The sequence below is a fragment of the Chiloscyllium plagiosum genome, chromosome 3 (genome assembly GCF_004010195.1).
Source record: "Chiloscyllium plagiosum isolate BGI_BamShark_2017 chromosome 3, ASM401019v2, whole genome shotgun sequence".
Classification (NCBI taxonomy): domain Eukaryota; kingdom Metazoa; phylum Chordata; class Chondrichthyes; order Orectolobiformes; family Hemiscylliidae; genus Chiloscyllium; species Chiloscyllium plagiosum.
The window spans coordinates 105,685,422-105,699,649 of NC_057712.1; positions in this window are offsets into that span (position 1 = coordinate 105,685,422).

Sequence of the window (14,228 nt, forward strand, 5' to 3'; positions counted from 1 at the left end):
AAAAAGATAGGGCAGATAAATCAATGGCTGATGAGATGCTTCAGCAGGCCGGGATTCAGATTTTTGGATTATTCAGATTCTTCTGTGCGGAAAAGGGATGGGATTCATCTGAACTGGAAGGGGACCAATATCCTGGTTGGGAGATTTGTTAGTGCTATTTGGGAGCATTTAAACTGGTAAGGACTACTGCTAAGTAGTAGTGAGAATAGAAAGACAGATGAGGATGATTCTGAATTTAAAAAGAGCAAATTAACTAGAAAGGTAGACAAGAGGAAGTCAAAGAATGAGGTAACTGCTGAATTAAACTGCATTTATTTCAATGTAAAAGATTTTACAGGTGAGGCTGATGAACTCAGGTCTAGTATGGGAACATCATAACTATTACAGAAACATGGTTGAGGGAGAGTCAGGACTGGCAGCTCAATGGATGCCATAGGAAGGAAAGAAGGGGAGGCATGAGAGGAGGGAGTGTGGCATTTTTTATTAAGGAAAACACTACTGCTGTACTTAAAGAGAATACTTCTGAGAGAATGTCCAGTGAAACTATATAGGTGGAACTGAGAAATAAGAAGGGAATGATCACATTGATGGGATTGTACTTAAAGGCCATCAATAGTAAGCAAGAAGTTAAGGTACAAATACCTAAAGAGTTCTCAGATATATGTAAAAATAATAGCCATGACTTGGAGGTGCCGGTGTTGGACTGGAGTGGACAAAGTTAAAAATCACACAACACCAGGCTAGAGTCCAACAGGTTTATTTGGAGGCACTAGCTTTCAGGCCGCTGCTCCTTCATCACAACCACCTGATGAAGGAGCAGCGCTCTGAAAGCTAGTGCCTCCAAATAAACCGGTTGGACTGTCACCTGGTGTTATGTGATTTTAAAAAAACAATAGGGTTGTAATCGTAGGGGATTTTAACTTTCCAAGTATAAATTGTCACTCCGATAGTGTTAAGGGCTTGGATGGTGCTAAATATGTTCAAGAAAATTTACTTTATCAATGAGTTGATGTTTGTATAAGAGAAGGAGCAAACCTTGACCTTCTCTGGGGAAATAAGGCAGAGAAGTGACTGACGTATTACTGGAGTACCACTTTGGGACTAGGGATCATAATTCTATTAGTTTTAAAATAGTCATGGGAAAGGATAGGCCTTGTATAAAAGTTAAAATTCTTAATGGGAGTAAGACAAACTTTGATAGTATGAGACAAAAACTTTCAGCAGTTGACTGGAATAGATTGTTTGCAAGTAGGGATGGCTGGCAGTGGGAAGCTTTCAAAATTGTGATAACAAGCATTCAGAGCCATTATGTTCCTGTTCGAGTGAAGGATAATCAATGAGGAGAAAGTGAGGACTACAGATGTTGGCGATGAAGGGCTTATGTTCGAAACATCGATTCTCCTGCTCCTCGGATGCTGTCTGACTGGCTGTGCTTTTCCAGCACCACACTCTTCGACCAGTGAAAGCTAAGGTTGGTAATAGTAGGGAAGAATGGATGAATAAAGATATTGAAGCTCTGATAAAGAAGAAGAAGGAGTCATATATTAAGTATAGACAATTGGGATATAGTGAACTTCTTGAAGAGTATAAGGGATATAAGGGCATTCTTAAGAGGGAAATCAGGAGGGCAAAAAGGGGATATGAGGTAGCCTTGGCAGATAAGGTTAAGGATAATACAAAAAGATTCTGCAAGTACATTAAGAGCAAAACAGCAAATAGGGAGAGAATAGACCCCTTAATGATCAATGAATTTGTCTATACGTGGAACTACCGGAGATGGAAATGATAGTAAACAAATATTTTGCATCAGTTTTTACTGTGGAGAAAGAAATGGAGACTAAGGAACTCAGAGACCTTAAATATTGATGTCAGAAGATGTAGAGCTGGAGGTCTTAAAAAATACAAAGATGATAAATCTTTGGGACCTCATCAAATGTATCCCAGGACGTAGTGGGAAGTTGAGGAAGAAATGGTGGGGCTTGTAGCAGAGATATTTATATCATCTACAGCCATTAGTGAGGTGCTGAATAATTGGAGAGTGGCCAATGTTATGCGCTTATTTGAGAAAAGCTATAAGGAGAAGCCTGGGATCTATAGACCTATGAGTTTGGCATCAGTGGTGATTAAGTTGTTGGAGGGGATCCTGAGAAATGGGAGTTACATGCATCAGGAGAAGCAAGGACTGATAGGGATAGTCAGCATAGCTTTGTGCATGGTAAATCATGTCTTATAAACTCTATTGAGTTTTTTGAGGATGTAACAAAAAACATTGATGAGGATAGAGTGGTAGACATGGTCTACATGGACTTTAGCAAAGCCTTTGACAAGGTTTCACTTGGTAGACTAATTAGTAAAGTTAGATCACATGGGATTCAGGGAAAATTTACCAATTGCATAAAATATTGGCCTGACATTTGGAGACAGAGGGTGGTGGTGGTGGAGTGTTGCTTTATGGACTGGAGGCTTGCAACCAGCAGTGTTCCACAGGGATCTGTGCTAGGTCCACTTTTGTTTGTAATTTATATGAACAATTAGGGTGAGAATTTAGAAGGCATGTATTGTAAATGTATGGATTACACCAAGATCAGTAGCATATTCAACAGTGAAGAAGATTATCTAAGATTACAGAGGGATCTTGATCAATTGGGTCAATTGAGAGATGGAGTTTAATTTGGATAAATGCAAGGTATTGCATTTTGGTAAAATAAACAAGGGCAGGACTTATACAATTAATGGCCGGGTAGTGCTGTCAAACTGTGAAATGTAGGGGTCCAGGTACATAGTTCTTTGGAATTTGTATCATAAGATGGTTAAGAAGGTGCTTAGCAGACTTGCCTTTATTGCTCGGACTGTTGACTATAAGAGTTGGGATGTCATGTTATGGTTATACTCGACATTTGTGAGGTCACTTTTAGAGTACTGTGTACAATTCTCATTGCCCTGCTATCTGAATGATATTATTTAATGAGGGTTCAGAAAAGATTTATCAGAATGTTGTCAGGATTGGAGAGTTTGAGTTATGATGATAATGCTGGATAGGCTGAGAATTTTTTCACTGGAGCATAGAGTGTTATAAAATCATGAAGGGCATAGATAATACGAATAGCACAAGTCTGTTCCCGAGGGTGGTGGAATTCAAAACTAGGGGGCATAATTTTAAGGTGAGAGAAGAACGATTTAAAAGGGACCAAAAAGAAATAATGCTGGAAATCACAGTGGGTCAGGCAGCATCCATGAAGAGAAAGCAAGTCAATGTTTCGAGTCTACATCATCTAGACTTGAAACATTAGCTTGGTCTCTGCCTACGGATACTGCCTGACCAATTGTGATTTCTAGATGGAAATGTGTTGCTGGAAAAGCGCAGCATGATCTCCAGCGTCTGCAGACCTCACTTTCTCCTCTTGATCAATTGGGTCAATTGAGAGATGGAGTTTAATTTGGATAAATGCAAGGTATTGCATTTTGGTAAAATAAACAGTCTACATCATCTAGACTTGAAACATTAGCTTGGTCTCTGCCTACGGATACTGCCTGACCAATTGTGATTTCTAGCATTGTTTTGTTTTCAGTGCAGAATTCAGGGTCTGCAGTATTTTGCTCCTACATTGTGTTTAAAACGGACCTGATGGGCAACTTTTTCACACAGAGGGTGGTTCATGTATGGAATGAATTGCCAGAGGAAGTGGTAGATGCAGTACAGTTACAATATTGAAAAGACATTTGGATAGGTACAGGAATGGGAAATTTAGAGGCATAGGGACTAAGTTTAGGCAAGTGGAACTAGTTTAGTTTGGAAAACCTGGTCGGCATGAATGGGTTGGACCAAAGGGTCTGTTTCTGTGCTGTATGACCATATGACATGACTGCTTAACTGAACATCAGGATGAATATCGCAGGCCAGGCAGCATCCGAGGAGCAGGAGACAGTAGACAATAGACAATAGGTGCAGGAGTAGGCCATTCTGCCCTTCGAGCTTGCACCACCATTCAATGTGATCATGGCTGATCATCCTTAATCAGTATCCTGTTCCTGCCTTATCTCCATAACCCTTGATTCCACAATCCTTGAGAGCTCTATCCAACTCTTTCTTAAATGAATCCAGAGACTGGGCCTCCACTGCTGTCTGGGGCAGAGCATTCCACACAGCTACCTCTCTGGGTGAAGAAGTTTCTCCTCATCTCTGTCCTAAATGGTCTACCCCGTATTTTTAAGCTGTGTCCTCTGGTTCGGCACTCACCCATCAGCAGAAACATGTTTCCTGCCTCCAGAGTGTCCAATCCTTTAATAAATCTTCTCTCCTATTGATCCTGGCACTGCTATCAATATCAATGAATCCTGAAGAAGGGCTTATGCCCGAAACGTTGATTCTCCTGCTCCTCGGATGCTGCCTGGCCTGCTGTGTTTTTCCAGCACCACACTTTTCAACTCTGGTCTCCAGCATCTGCAGTCCTCACTTTCTCCTATCAGGATGAATATGTCAAGTTTTCAAAATCTTGAATCTGAGAAGTGCAGAGTTTGTATAACAAACAGTAGTGTGAGTCACAATACCAGTTGCACACTGCTGTTTTATTACAAGCTGAATAAAATTGGTCTCCCAAACTCAACTCACAAGTTATGAATCTTGTAGAGGCATTCTAAGCTATTACTTATTCCAAATGTGAAATGAATTGAAGATAAGGTAGGATTTTCTTGTTCTTATGCTTCAAGCTATTGAGATTATTTTTTTATTCTTTCATAAATATCAGCAGTGCTGGCTGGGATTGCTTGTTCCTAATTGTCCTTGAGAAGGTAGCTGTGAGCCTGTTTTGTGAGCTGCAGGAGTCCATGTGACTGCATGAGAAATGTATATGGCCAATTTCTTCCAATATTTCTGCTTTTAATGAAAGGAAGGTTTTACCATCTTGCCTGATTGCTTTGTGTTGTTCACTGTGCTCGTTGCTCCAGAGGCAAGAAAAGAAAAAGATCAACCCAGATTTGTATAGTGGTGCTATGTTGTGTAATGTGGTACAGAGCTCAAGCATTCAGGAATTCTAAACATGCCAAGAATGACAATGATATTGATAGAAGTGCCAGGATCAATAGGAGAGAAGATTTGACATTGTAAACTTTGGTGCAAAGTGGATTAATGTGAAAATAGTGGAAATCTAATGATTGTGACAGGAGCCTGGCCCACTGGCCTGAGATTCACAGGCAACTCCAGTTTAATGATTTCTAAAAACCCCAGATGGGATTAAGCAGGTCATGCCTGCCGTGAGCATTCAAGATAAAGATCCCAATCAGAGGTCCAACAGTTCCTCAAACTCAATGACAGGACAGGCAGCGGCTGTTTGCAAGAGGCCTGGGACAAAGACTGACCGTGATGACTCCAGAGCTGGGCAACCTGATTGGGGAGGCCCCAGCAATAGGAGAACAGGGAAGTTGGTGTGAATGAAATGACAATAATTCCCATTGGTTTGGCTATTAGTATGAGGTGTTGGAACATGAAGAGTACCCACCCTCAATCCATCAACAGGGTTTACGTGGCTACATATATCCTCTCCCACCTCCCAAAGCATTGGCTGAGGGAGCACCATAATGTTGGAGGGTTAATACTGAGGGAGACCCACACTGTTGAAGGGTTGGTGCTGAAGGAGTGCCATACTTTGGAGGATCGGCACTGAGGGAGCGCCGCACTGTTGTAGCGTCAGCACTGAGGGAGCATCGCACTGTTGGAGGGTCAGCCACACTGTTAGAGGGTCAGCCACATTGTTGGAGGGTCAGCGCTAGGGGTGTGCCGCACTGTCAAAGGGTCAGTGCTGAGGGAGCGCTGTACTGTCAGAGAGTCAGAGTTGATGAAGTGTTGCACTGTTGAAGGATCAGCGCTGAGAGAACGATGCACTGTCAGAGGGTCAGTGCTGAGTGTGTGCTGCTCTATCAGAAGGTCAGTGCTGAGGGTGTGCTACACTGTCAGAAGGTCAGCGCTGATGAAGTCTCACACTGTTGAACAGTCAGTGCTGAGAGGGTGCCGCACTGTCAAAGGGTCAGTACTGAGAGAGTGGCGCACTGTCAGAGGGTCAGTACTGAGGGAGTGCTACATTGTCGGAGGTGCTATCTTATGAGACATTAAATGTGAGACCCTGTTTGCCCTTTCAGGGCTTGGGCAGTGGGGGTCATAGATCGCACAGCCACTTTTGGAAGACGTGCAGGGGGACTATTCCCTCAGGGTTCTGAGGCCAATATTTATCCCTCAATCAACATGACTGGAAATGGATGACCTGGGTCATTCTTACTTTACTGTTTGTGAGCTTACTCTGTGCAAATTGGCTGCCAGACTTCTTGCATTATATCAGTGATGACACTTCAAACAGAATGTTTTTATTGACTCTGAAATTCCTAGGATATCCTGAGATGGTGAAAGTTGTTGTCTACACTGACTGGCACCTTCCTGTGGTTCTCCTGCCAGTCTTTGTCATTTGGGGGGGGAGTGGGGGGAGGGGGGGGGGGGGGGAGGGGAGGGGGAAGTATAAAGGGAGTTTGAGAGCTGAGACAGCAAGACATCAGTGGGCTGTTGGAATCTGGGCATATCCAGATTGTCAATCTTGACTTTGACTCTATCCAGCCTTCACTGCAGAGGTGCCCTGAGTGATTAGTAACCATAGAAATGTGACTCAGCTGGGAGCCACAGGTACAGAATGAAGGTGTTCTACCTAACTTATAGCACATCAGCAAGGGCAGGCCCATAAGGTAATAGGATTTAGAAACAGAATTAGGCCATTCAGCCCATCATCTGCTCCACCATTCTGTTTCTCAGTCTCATTCTCTTGCTTGTTCCCTATAACCCTCGCTCGCCTTACTAATCAAGAACCTATCTATATCTGTATTAAAGATACTCAATGACTTGGCCTCCCCAGCATTCTGCAGCAATATACTCTACAGATTAACCACCCTCTAGCTTAAGAAATTCCTTCTCATCTTGGTTTTAAAGGGTCGACTCTTTACTCTGAGACTGTGCCCTTTAGGCCTAATCTATCCTACCAGTGGAAACATCTTCTCCACGTCTACTCTATCCAGACCTCTCACTATTCTTTAGTTTCAATGAAATCATCCTTCAAAACTCCACTGAGTACAGACCCAGAGTCCTCAACTGTTCCTAATATGACCCACCTTCATCGCCCTAGAATAAGTTGCCAAGGATATAGGAGGCTGTCCTCAATCTTCCAACCCCTGAGAATGAAGTGAGTTGAAAAAACAATCATGTGTCTAATGCAGACTTTCTCACTTGAATAAGTGACCTACTCCAACCCCACCTCTGCCATCCAGCTTGCTTTGAGTAGGCTTAAGAAGTCACACACTTAGTTTCTGCTGAATCTCAAGGTTCCTCTAGACAGTGGTGTAAATGAGTTGCAATCTTCAAAACTAAAATTTGTACAATGATTAATTTCCTAGCAATCTACTTACTTGGTATCTTGACAGTTAGTACAGGTATCCATTCTCAACAACAAATCCACTGACAGCCTCAGTGTTTGGCCATTTCTGGTATTTGATTCGCTGATAGTTACAATGTGATGTGCCTATAGGGTCTGGTGAATCAGGCTGAAATCTCTGCTCTGCTCAGTAATTTTGTTGGCTTTATTTATTAATGTCATTTGATTCCATGAATGTTTTGTTGGTCTTCTTCCTTACTGTTCTTGATTTTCCCAGACAACTGAAACAATATGATGGTTTACTGATTAGCACAGTTTTTGCTCATACAGGAACATCTTGAATTCAATATTTAAAGTTGAAAATGCAAATTTTGTTTTTGTAAACTTGTTTTCAAGAATTGTCATCAGAAGGTTAAGGATATTAAAAGTAAAGCTTATCTGATGTGGTCCCAAATTACTTAATAATGCAATTTCCTTTTTGACCAAGGATCTCACCTTATCACTTTTCTGGATGCAATAAAGTTTGTATTTGTTTACATAGGTGGCCAACAATGTAACATTGTTATCCATATAACTTCTATTCAGTGATATGATCCACCCTCACAACATTATTTAATATGTGGCTAACATATAAAATGCAAAGGAGAAATAATTTTAAAAAGAACTGGCAGTACTAAATGATTCAAAATCCTTGTGTATCTGTTCCTGAGAATTGCAGAATTTATTATTTTGCAGGGTTATGTGGCTGAGTCTTTGTTTTGTAAGGTTGCCTGAAAGGGTTGGGTGATCTGGCCTATTTGTCTGTTGTATGGTTGACGTAAAAGTGCATCAAAATGTTCTGCTTTCTCATTTTAACTTACTTTTCCAATGTATAACCTTTGGAATTTGCCACACTGATCTGCATTCGATGCCAAAATGGGAGAACTTTGAACCTCAGAGGTGCTTTCCTGAAACTGTTTCCCGAAACATGCAAATCACGATCATTTTTAAACAGTAGGATCCCATTAAGACAAAATTCCAGTATAAAGTGCAAATCATGTCCCATGCATGTTCAAGCCTGCAGTAGCAGGTGTTGAGTGGTCTATGATCAAGGTTTCTGACAGAGGTAATTGAATACTGCTCAAAAGGCTCATTTTAAAAATTTTACTTTGCACACCTCTAGGTTCTCCCACTCTGGACCTGCATTTTCTGGCTATTTTTAAAAGCTGACAGGATTTCTCACCCTTTGCAGCTATTATTTGCGAAATGGTGACCATTTTGTAGCTCACGGGTTCTGTTTAAAAAGAATCCTGAAGCTGTCAGTCACCTGACATTTTGGGGATTTGGGTGGTAGTTAGATTTCTCAGTGCAAACTGAGATCTATTTTCCTGATGAAGGAAAACATCACTGATGGTAAGGGACAGGCAAATTCACTTAAACTGAAAATAAAAATTGGAGTAAATAATTAAAATGTCTTTCCCGTGAAAGGAAACAGTCCCACTTGTGTCAATCAGCAAGCAGCCTGCTGGAGATCTATTCCTTCAGCTTCTGTCCCTGTTGAGAATCAACTGCTTAATGGTGTTGTTTCATTCCAAGTGACATGCAGAACTAGGAAGGGTGCCAATCCCTGCTAAGTGTGTGGGCAGGCAGCCAAAGTCAGGATTTGTTGGAAACATAATCTAATGGGGTTATTTTCCAATTGGGAAAAACTGGAAAAATAATAATATATCTGAAATTGGCAGGTCATGAATACGTTCCTTCTGTAATTGGCAAAAAATAACTTTAGAGCTTTTCAGGGAGGAGATATTTTGAAAGGATTTTTGTTTCTAATTTTTTTTTTACATTTATGAAAGGTCTCCCCAGAGTAGTATTTGCCTGTAAATTAAAATTGCAAAATTTGTGGTGTATTCAATCGAGTGCAAGAAAGCTAGTACAATATCTGAAACAAAAACAGAAAGTGCTGGAGAAACTTAGAAGGTCTTGCAGGGCCTATTACGAGAAAAACAGAGTTAACGTTTCGAATCCAGTGACCCTTCTTCAGATGTGCAGGCTGCAAATAGAAACATAAATAGAAACAAAACAAAAAGAAGAGTAGACCTTTCAGCCCCTCAAGCTTACTTTGCCATGACTGACCGTCCAACACAGTATCCTGTTCCTACTTTCTCCCCAGTCCTTTTGTCCCCTTTAGCCTTAAGAACAAGATCTAACTCCTTCTTGAAAACATTTAATATTTTGGCCTCAAATTCAATTTGAAAATGAAAATTACACAAACTCACCACACTCTAGATGAAGCTTTTTCCTAGATCTCAGTGCTAAATGTGTGTTGTAATATATGGTAATATGCTTGTCAAAGCTGAATATCTGGAAGTGTGTGGAAAATTAGTGATGCAGATGTGAGACTGACAGCAGTATAAAGTATGTAAAGGTTGTTTGCAATATGGGAATGTTGGACATGGATCCTGACTGTTAGAGATTGTTAATGAGCAATTGTTGGGTGTGTTTAGGAGATTGAATATTGTGTGAGATTGGTTGTGTGAGATGGCATTTGAACATGCATTTACTTGCTGTCCACTCGTGGGGCCATTGAACTTTCCTTGATACTGGAGCTAGGTCTTCAGGACCAAGTCCTTGGATTGACCTCTGAGGTTATATGATACTATCCCCTTCATTCTCTAAGCCTGGAGAAATTCCTGGACTCCTGTCAAAAACAGACCTCCTCCTTTGCTAAGAACTAAGTGCTCTCTCTGGCCCATCATTTTATTTCTCACACTGTTCCTGTTCATATCGGCTATAGTTTTAACCCATGTTAGCTTCAGATGAGCATGGGGCCCGTGCTGAGTAAGTATCTAGCTGATAGTACATTTAGTTCTGGCATGTATGTCCCAATGATGGAAATGAGTGGGCACTAGATTTAAACATTCTGTGTGCTGCCTCCTTCATCTCAGGTGGGCGCAAGATAATCATGCCCAGTAATCCCTAAGCACACAAACAGATTTGAACAATGTATTTTTAATGTAAAGAAACAAAAATATTGCTTCAGAGGATACTGTACACTGAATAATCTTAATCAGCTTCATTATTATTACTTGAGCAATTTATCTGATCTAGATTAATTACTGTCACAGCTTAATGAAGCTTAGGAGCAGTTGACCTGTGCAAGTGTTGATGCGGTCTTGATTGTAATTAAATGATAGAAAAGATTAAATTGAGGGAAATCAGTTGTAAGCTACAGCTATCATCTAAATTATCAATTATCAAATATTAATGATTGTATGGTCTTAATAAGTCACACAGGTTTACAATGCTTTCTATCCATTTGCCGAATATTAATGCAGCTCATTCCTGTTAAATTATGGTATTTCTAAATCCAATGTACGATTTTGATATGATTAACTCCAGTTTTTGTTTTGCCATTTTCTGGTCATAGCTTTTATATTTGAAGCTAGCCACAATAACCTTGTCCCTGAACAGTTCCATTTGAACAAAAAGCAGTTGTAAGGCAAAAGCTTATCAGCCATGATTGAATAGCTGAGCCAAAAGTCTTTGATAGAGGATAGTTTGAATTAGTTTTTTGAGAAAATTCATTTGTGGGATGTGGATGTTGCCGGCTGGCCAGCATTTATTGCCTAGCGCTAGTTGCCCTTGAGAAGGTAGTGGTGAGCTGCCTTGAACCACTGCAGTCCACATGCTGTAAATTGGCAATGCCCTTAGGGAGGGAATTCCAGGGAAGGGAAATATTTCGGGAAGGGAAATGTTCCAGGAAGGGAAATATTTATTATTGAATTGGGCCATGCATTCTTATAAAGAATATTAATTGCTTGCAAAATAAGAACATTAAATGTAATGGAAAACAGGCAAGACAGTGGACTTAGACAAATGTATAACAGATGCCGTCAATGTAGACATGATTGACAATCAGCTTACTGATGTTATGCATAAGAAGAACACATTTTAATATGGTAACTGCTGTCTATGGGAATGTGTGCATACATGCTAACCTAAGAAAAGCTGATCAACTGCTTCAAAATGATGGGTGTAGCCATTCAAAAAATAAATGTAATCACAAACTAATGGTTTTGTGAAAGAGAAGTCACTTTAACCAATTCTTGCAATTGCTTGGTGAAGCAACGTATGTGGATAAAGAAGAACCAATGGATGTACTTCATTTAGATTTCCAGAAGACATTCGTTTTGGTGTTTTGGTCAAGGGCTATTGTGAAAATAAAGCTCATGGTTTAAGCAATAATATGCTGACAAGGACCACAGATTAGAGTCGAGAGTGTGGTGCTGGAAAAGCACAGCAGGAGAATCGACGTTATGGGCAAAAACTCTTCATCAGAAATGAGGACAGATTGTTTAGGAAACAGAAAGTAAATAGTAAGCATTAAAAAATCCCTTTCTGCTTGCCAAGGTGCAATGGATGGTATGCCACAAGATCAATGTTAGGTCTTCAATATTTTTCAATTTCTACAAATTTCTCGCATGCAATGATCAAAGGGATGAAATGACCAAAGGTATAGTTGCTAGATTTGCTGATGAGGTAAACTTAGTGGGAAAGCAAGTTGTGAAGAGGACTTTAGAAGGCTTTAATGAACTATAGATAGATTAAATTAATAGGCAAATAGCTGTAAAATAGAGTATAATATAAAAAATATCCACTTTGGCACGCTGAGTAAAAATTAATAATATAATCTAAATGGTGAGGGATCGCAGAGCTCTGATATGCAGAGGGATCTGGGTGTACTAGTGCATGAATCACAAAATGTCAGCATGCAGGTAGAGCAAGTAATTGGAAACATTATTGTTTATCACAAGTGGAATAAAATTCAAAAGTATGGAGGCTACATTTCAGTTATGCAGGGCATCATGTTTAGTGTTCGATACAGTACTGATCATTTAATTTAAGGATGAATGTAAATGTGTTGGAAGCAATTCAGAGATTTATTAGACTAATATCTGGAATGGATAGACTGTCAGATGATGAACGTTTGGACAGATTTGTGTCTATTGGAGTTTAGAAGAGTAGAATGACGTGATTGAAATATATAGTACTTGATGACGTAGTGAATATGGAGAACATGGTTCCTCTTTTGGGAGAATCTAGATCTAGGGGTCACTGTTTCAAAATAAGAGGTCACTCAGGTAAAATAGAGATGGTGATAATTTTTTTTCGGTAGAAAACAAATTTAAGGCAGAGGTGGATAGTTTATTGATAAGGGTGGGATGTTGATGGGAAGGCAAGAATTTGGATTAATCAGATCAACCATATCTTAGTGACTAGTGAAGCAGGTTCAAGGGCCTAAGTGGCTTATTCCTTCTCCTAATTTATAAGTTTGTGGCAACAACACACAAGGAACCCTGGACAAATGTAGACTCTATACCACACAGTTGCATTGAAAGGGAAGTTGGCCTTGTGAGTCACCATTTCAACAGTGGGTATACTCAATGCTTCATCATTTCCAAAGCAAACCATGATGGAAAAACATTGAAGGTTTTCCTACACCTCTTATAGTGAAATTAAGGTTCTTTTGGAAATCATGGAATCCCTACAGTGTGGAAGCAGGCATTCAGCCTATCAAGTCAACACTGACTCTCCAGCCAGATCCACCCCCTACTCTATCCTTGTAACCCTGCATTTCCCAAGGTTAATCCACCTAGCCTGCAGATCTTTGGTCTGTGGGAGGAAAGCTGATCACCTGGAGGAAACCCATGCAAACATTGGGAGAATGTGTAAACTCCACACGACAGTCGCTCAAGGGTGGAATTGAACCTGTGTCCTGGTGCTGTAAGGCAGCAGTGTTAACTACTAAGTTACTGTGCCAACCTAACCACTTGGCCAACATGCTGCCCAATTTATTGGTCTTGACATTGCTAAACTGAGCTGTTGAATTTATTTAAGTTTATTTAAGATAATAGTTCCAGCATTTAAAGACTGAAGCTCATGGAGATTTAGTCTTCATGTGCCCTTACCACAAGATTCACACCATGATTCCCATTTTAATTTGGAATTCTTTTCCCAGCATTCTCAGATTTGACCCTTCTCCCAGCGAACACAGTTCAAGTCAGCCTGCTCCACCTTCACCTCTGCAAGTTAAGCTGGCACCATTCTCCAGCAGTTCAAATGGCATGATTGTTCATCACTGAGATTAGCACATTGTTAGTGGTAGTTATGTTGGTGCAGACTTTCAAGGCCTATTCTGCACTATATGAATCTATGAATCTAAGAATTTTATTCTCTGCTCTTACATACTCCTGCGACTTTCCTTTCCTTGTCTTTGAAATATTCTAGATCAGTGGTGCTGGAAGAGCACAGCAATTCAGGCAGCATCCGAGGACAGGCAAAATCGACGTTTCGGGCAAAAGCCCTTCATCAGGAATAAAGGCAGAGAGCCTGAAGCGTGGAGAGATAAGCTAGAGGAGGGTGGACTGTAAAACCTGTGCACACACCTCCTCCCTCACCTCCATCCAAGGCCCTAAAGGAGCCTTCCACATCCATCAAAGTTTTACCTGCACATCCACTAATATCATCTATTGTATCCGTTGCTCCCGATGCGGTCTCCTCTACATTGGGGAGACTGGACGCCTCCTAGCAGAGCGCTTTAGGGAACATCTCAGAGACACCCGCACCAATCAACCAAACCGCCCCGTGGCCCAAAATTTCAACTCCCCCTCCCACTCTGCCGAGGAATGGAGGTCCTGGGCCTCCTTCACCGCCGCTCCCTCACCACCAGACGCCTGGAGGAAGAACGCCTCATCTTCCGCCTCGGAACACTTCAACCCCAGGGCATCAATATGGATTTCAACAGTTTCCTCATTTCCCCTTCCCCACCTCATCCTAGCTTCTAAC